Source organism: Siphateles boraxobius, unplaced genomic scaffold (assembly GCF_051911475.1).
Source record: "Siphateles boraxobius isolate OS27281-9 unplaced genomic scaffold, OSU_SipBor_1 130, whole genome shotgun sequence".
NCBI classification, from domain to species: Eukaryota; Metazoa; Chordata; class Actinopteri; order Cypriniformes; family Leuciscidae; genus Siphateles; species Siphateles boraxobius.
In genome coordinates this window covers 2550996-2557641 of record NW_027508734.1, presented here as the reverse complement: position 1 = coordinate 2557641, position 6646 = coordinate 2550996, and the positions used below count along the sequence as shown (strand labels likewise).

Below are 6646 nucleotides of genomic sequence, written 5' to 3'. Positions count from 1 at the left end.
ATGCCCACCTTATATGATGAGCTGTACAAACTGCCAGAAGCCCATCTTCACGCTGGTGGATGCACGGGACGCGTTTCTACAGTGCCGCCTGGATGAGGAGAGCAGCCTGATGACTACATTTTGGATGCTGTGGGGCAGGAAACGCTGGCTGAAACTCCCTTTCTGCTTGTCGGTTGCGCCAGAGCTGTATCAGAGGAAGCAGCACAAGCTCCTGGTGGGTTTGAAAAGAATTGAGCCTATAGCTGACGACATCTTAATTGTGGACTGTGGCGACACAGAGGAGGAAGCCATCCGAGACCATGATGCAAACCTCACCGCACTGATGGACAGATGTGAAATTATCGCGCTTATCAGAGGTCTGTGAACCACTGAGGAGGCTGTTGGATAAAGATGTACTGTGGCACTGGCTGCAAAAGCACGACACAGCCATGAAAAAGATCAAGACACTGATTACAGCCGTACCTGTTTTGAGGTATTATGACATTAACAGGCTGGTCACCATACAGAGCGACTCCAGCCAGACAGGCCTTGGCTGCTGCTTGCTGCAGGAAGGACAGCCAGTTGCATTTGCATCCCAGGCATTGTTCCAAACAGAGCAAAATTATGCACAAATAGAAAAAGAGTGCCTGAGCATTGTTTGCCTTTTAGCGATTCCACTACTACCTGTATGGGAGAGGTGATGCGGCATCAGAGACAGATCACCGCCCGTTGGTGTCCATCTTCATTAAGCCCCTCCTCAGTGCACCAAAGCGCCTCCAGAGCCTGCTCCTCATGCTTCAGAACTACTGCCTCAAAGTGTGTAAATGTAAAGTGTAAGTGTAAGTGTAAATGTAAAGCAGTGACACGCTCAGCAGAGCTGCTACCCCACTACAGAATCAAGACACAAACAATAAAACAAAATGAATAACATTTCACCCATATAAAACTCACACACAATAATAGTGAGTTAAGCCACTGCAAGTTGATTATATTCTAATCATCAATCAGTTTATAGCATCTGATTGCATTTTCTCTTGCTGTTCTCAACATAACAATCAGATACAACTGAGCAGAGAAAAGCTAATGATAAAAAGTCAAGAGCTAAACTAAACCAAACACTGATCACCATAATGGTGACACCAAACCAAACTATTATTTTCGATAAATAATCAAGTCCTTAACCTCTGTTAATTATCTATAAGAACTTCTGTAGACGTCTAGCAGAAATAAAGTAAACCTGCTTCGTAATAAGTGAAGCTGGTAATGCTGTTTGTGGAGTTGTTTAATCAGATCTTGAGAGATTTCGTGTATTTTATCTTCAGTTGATTTAATCTAAGTCTGTGGCTGGAAGTAGTTCTTGTGTTTCTCTTTTCTTCAGTGATTCTGCTTGTTAACAACAGCTGTTCATCAATAATGCTCAATCATTATTCAATCAATTAATTGTCTCATTAACTCCAACGCTGATCAGTGTTACATTTAACAGCCTGTAGTGTTCTCACTGAGCAGTGTTCATTTCATCTGGGCAAACCCATGTGGGGCCTACATGGAAACCGTGGACAAAACTGGCTGGGACCCAGTTAGATAGCCCAGGTCAAACCCATGTGGGCCCCACATGGCTGTGCTGGCTGGGTTAAAGGAGTAGTTCACTTTTTAAAAAACTTTTGCTGATAATTTACTCACCCCCATGTCATCCAAGTTGTCCATGTCTTTCTTTCTTAGTCGAAAAGAAATTAAGGTTTTTGATGAAAACATTCTAGGATTTTTCTCCATATAATGGACTTCACTGGGTACCAAACGGTCCATGGTCCAAATGACAGTTTCAGTGCAGCTTCAAATGGCTTTAAACGACAACAGATGATGCATAAGGGTCTTATCTTGCGAAACGATCAGTCATTTCAAAAATAAATGAAAAAGTTTAAGTTTTATAAGCACAAATGCTCGCCTTGCTCTGTTCTGTGATGCACGTTTGTGACTCTCCTGTTCGAACTCGTTCATCAAAATGAACAAATCTTTTTTCGAGTCATTTCGTTCATTCAACGAATGAAATGACTCGAAAAAAAGATTTGTTAATTTTGAACGAGTCTTTTTTCGAGTCATTTCGTTCATTCAACGAACGAAATGACTCGAAATAGATTTGTTCATTTTGATGAATGAGTTCGAACAGGAGAGTCACGAACGTGAATCACAGAACAGAACACGGTGAGTTCTAAAACTACTCCTTTAATAGTTATCCAATTCATAATTTGGAGACTATAACATATGAACCGTTGTTTTGTGCTGTTTGTATTAATCACGCTGTAAACATGCCAAAAAAAAAACAGTTGTCTGTGGATGAGAATCTAAAACAAGGACTGGTGAGCCGTTGTCCTGCCTTCACTTCACAGATGTTGAATGAAAGGAGAATTATAGAATGACGGGACACTCATTTATACAACACTTTATTCAACAGGAACAACAGCACGTTCAGCGCGTCATACGTCGTCCTTTGAGTTTCATTTTTCAATCGATCAAGTGTTATGTTCTCTCGTTTGAATTAGAAAAGGAATAAACCACCCCTTTCAATCCGATCGAAATTATTTGTCATAGAATTGACACTTTGACTTTGTAATGGGTTATGTTATAGCCCTACTTGTTTTTTATGTTTTTTATGAAATATCTGCAGTGACTGCATGATCATATCACCGTATTTTTTACTGCCATGCGAGCCACAAATAAAAGCCTGGCAAGCCTTGCAATGAGTAACACTGCTATAGACTGAACATGTAATACACGTGCATGATTCACGTTGTGTGCTGTTTACATACATTTTCAAATACTTCCACTTTTGAAACCTGTCAGCTGACAGCATCTTAACACATTTTCTCTTGCTGTTTTTCGCCATAACAAACACAGTTACAGCCAGAGGTGTATAAAGTAGAAGTAGAAATAGAGAAAAAGTAGAAATCCTGCCATGTGTTTATTCCACCCATGAACTGATTGACAGTTGATTTCAGCTGATTTCTGTCTCCTGACTGAAAAACTGCTAATAAGCAAATCCAGGTGATTGGAACAAAATACTGAGGAGGACTTTTACTTTCTGAACCTGGACTTTACACCTCTGAAGAGAACAGAAAAAGAGACGAGCAGAAACACAAGAACTACAACTGACTTCAGCCACAGTCTTAGATGAAATCAACTGTAGAGAAAAGAAGACATTAAATCTGTGAAGATCTCAGCAGAGGAGGAATACACAACTCCACAAACAGCATTACCAGCTTCACTTATTACTAACCAGACTGACTTTATTTCTGTCAGACTTCTACAGAAGTTTTATTGAGAATTAACAGAGGTTTAACTCTGTTTCATTTGAAGTCACCATCACAGTGAATAGTGTTTCCATTAGTTGGTCGCTTAACTCTTCTTATCTCTTTTTTGCTGCTCTGACAATGTGTTTGTCAAACACATTTACAGTAGCAAAGTAAGTTAAACGGGATCATCAATTATGCTGAATTGTCCTATGATTTTGTTTGATTCTAAATATTTGCTTTTATTTTTTGCTGGGGTATTTTTTGTGAGTTGGTAGCTTTTCAGTGATGTTCTGAATTAATATGTTTATCTAAATATTTGTGATTGTCACCATTGTTGAGATTCATGTGCTGCTTGTTGATATCTGTGTGTCAGCAAAATGCTTTGTTTTATGTTTGTTAAAATATTTCAACCGGTTGTTAAATTGTTGGATCTCATGCTGCAGTTACACAGGGTTTGTGATGTGAATATATTAGTAGAATAACATAATTGTTAGATTATAAAATCCTCAGTAAATCAAATCAGTCTGTTTCATGAGAATTACACAACCATGAACAGGTAACCATCATCACCTGATCTGATTTCTCTTTAGCTTTCTTTGCTACTGTAAATGTGTTTGACAAACACACTGTCACAGCAGGCAAAATAGATAAAATATAAAATAAGAGTTAAGAGTCCAACTAATGGAAACACTAATCACTGTTATGGTGACTTCAAATGAAACAGAGTTAAACCTCTGTTAATTCTCAATAAAAAACTTCTGTAGAAGTCTGACAGAAATAAAGTCAGTCTGGTTAGTAATAAGTGAAGCTGGTAATGCTGTTTGTGGAGTTGTTTAATCCTCCTCTGCTGAGATCTCCAGATTTAATGATTCTGCTTGCTAACAGGCTTTATTAAGGCTGAAATGACTCAATATTTAATATACACAGATTTTGTGGCTCAGATAAGGTCCTGTTCTGGTTTATTTCTTTACTCTTGGCTGGCATGTGGCATTGCTATGCAGAGGTGTAAAGTCCAGGTTCAGAAAGTAAAAGTCCTCCTCAGTATTTTGTTCCAATCACCTGGATTTGCTTATTAGCAGTTTTTCAGTCAGGAGACAGAAATCAGCTGAAATCAACAGTCAATCAGTTCATGGCTGGAATAAACACATGGCAGGACTTCTACTTTTTCTCTACTTCTACTTCTACTTTATACACCTCCTGTTACAGCAACCAGATAACTTATTTCAGTTTTTTTCTTCAACCCCTGCTGATACTAACCAGATACTTATTTTTTATTTACATTTTATTTGATTTTTTTTTTCCTCCACAGGCAAATATCCTACAGCGTCACACACTACATGCTAACAGCATGACAGGAACCCCCCCTCCCATCTCAGAGAGATACTCAGAGGAACTGAGGGAGTTGATCAGACAAATGCTCAGCTGTGACCCTCATACGAGACCTTCAGCTGATGAGATTCTAGCAAAACCATTCCTGAAAGAAGGAGTAAAGAGAAATAAGAGAATTCCAGAGGCACTTGAGCAAAGCTTCATGAAGTCCATCAATGCCTTTGATAAGGCCTATGACAATAACTATAAAGACATTGAGGGTTTAGTTAGTGAGTGGGGGAAAATAACAGATTCGATGGAGTCTGCACATTATAATGCCAGAGCAGGGAGTCTGACAGGTTCAGTGATCGGAGCCGCTGGAGGAATCACTGCATTGGCTGGTTTAGTTTTGTCACCGTTCACTTTTGGAGCGTCTCTGATTGTAGCAGGTGTTGGTGTTGGAGTCGGAGTTGCAGGTGGTGTAACAGGTGCTGCAGCCAACATTACTGATACAGTGCAACAAAAATCATTCAGAGAGAGCCTTGAACAAATTCAGCAGAAGTATGAATCTGTAAGCAAACCAATTTTCACACCACTGAATACACTGAGAAAGGTACTGAGAAAAATTACAAAGTTCAAGGTTTTTTTTCGGCAACCCGACTGTTGACAATGTACGCATGGCATGCAATGTAGACAAAAGAAATGTTTTTGGTGGCGCACAACTCGTCAATCTAGGTCTTTTGGCAAATGTTAGCAGAATTGTTACTCGGACTGCAGGAGTTGGACGAGTGGCAGCAGAAGCAGTCTCTGGTGTGTTGGGCGGACTATTACTCATAGCTGACGTCGCCTTCATAGTGATGGATTCTGCAGACATTCACCAGATGAGACAGGGAAAAGTAGATGATCCAGAAAAGGTCAATTCCAGTGTCCTCAAATCCATCGCTCACATGAGGAAAACACACAATGAGCTTTGCAATGTTCAGAAGGAAATAGAAAAAACAAGAGAGGAATTTAAAAAATATAAATTGGCAAGAGACAGAGAAATAGACAATGATTTAAATAGTTTTAAATTAATTTAAAAATATATCGATATGATTCGAGTTAGATACTCATGCAACCTCCTGATTTATCCATGAGCATGAGTAAAGAATTTTTTTTTTTGATCTAAATATTTAATATGTTGCTCACAATCAACCATAATTCAAGAGTGTAGCATGAGTTTTACTCAGGTGTTATATATATATATATATATATATATATATATATATATATATATATATATAGTTTTTGATTCTGATTGGCTGAAAGCCTTTTCCAGCGATATTCTCCCAGCATCAGCACTGGAACCATTTCACCATGTATATCTCTCGGCTTGCAGCATTTCTCACAGCGAGTGTCATGGCGGAACAGCAAACCACCATCATTTTACAAATACTACTGTTGTTGTGTCACGTAATGCAGTTTTAAGAGTTTTTAGGCGAGAATGTAGTTATTTAGACCTCAAATGCGACTTAAAAATAAACATAGTGCATATTTTACACTACAAGATGTGAGCTCCAGACTGTCAGCAAACAAAGATGATCAGGTGATATAGTTCAGCGCTCATGTGTCCGCGAGAACAGCGTCATCTCCGCCAGTCCTTCGGGAGTTTGGTTTCTCTTATGTAGTATCTAATAGTTTTTAAACATGAGGTTTTTTGCATATATCAAGCAGGCAATCTTTGGACTTATTAATCTATTACTTGTTCCAGAGCAAATCGATTTAGCTAAGGGCGAAGTTAAGATTTATAGCTTTATATTTTTATATAACTGAAATCCTGTACTATAACTAGCGCTGCTTTTGTACTTTTGACTGAACCGTTTGCTTGTTTATTTCCTTTTAAACTTCTTATACTTTTATAATGGCTAATATTGTTTATTTTCCTCTTTTTTTTGTAATATAAATACTAGTGCTGGGCAACGATTAATTTTTTAAATCCCGATTAATCGCATGATTTTCTGCGATTAATCACAGTATGTACAAAATTCAATAATGAATTCAAAAGTAGTGTATTGCGTACTACTTTTATTTTA

At 38.4% G+C, this 6646-nt stretch overlaps 1 pseudogene; it reads left to right on the top strand.

The window, feature by feature from the left end:
* Positions 1–428: 428 nt before the first annotated feature.
* On the top strand, positions 429–5653 carry LOC143737819 (uncharacterized; annotated as a pseudogene).
* Positions 5654–6646: the final 993 nt, after the last annotated feature.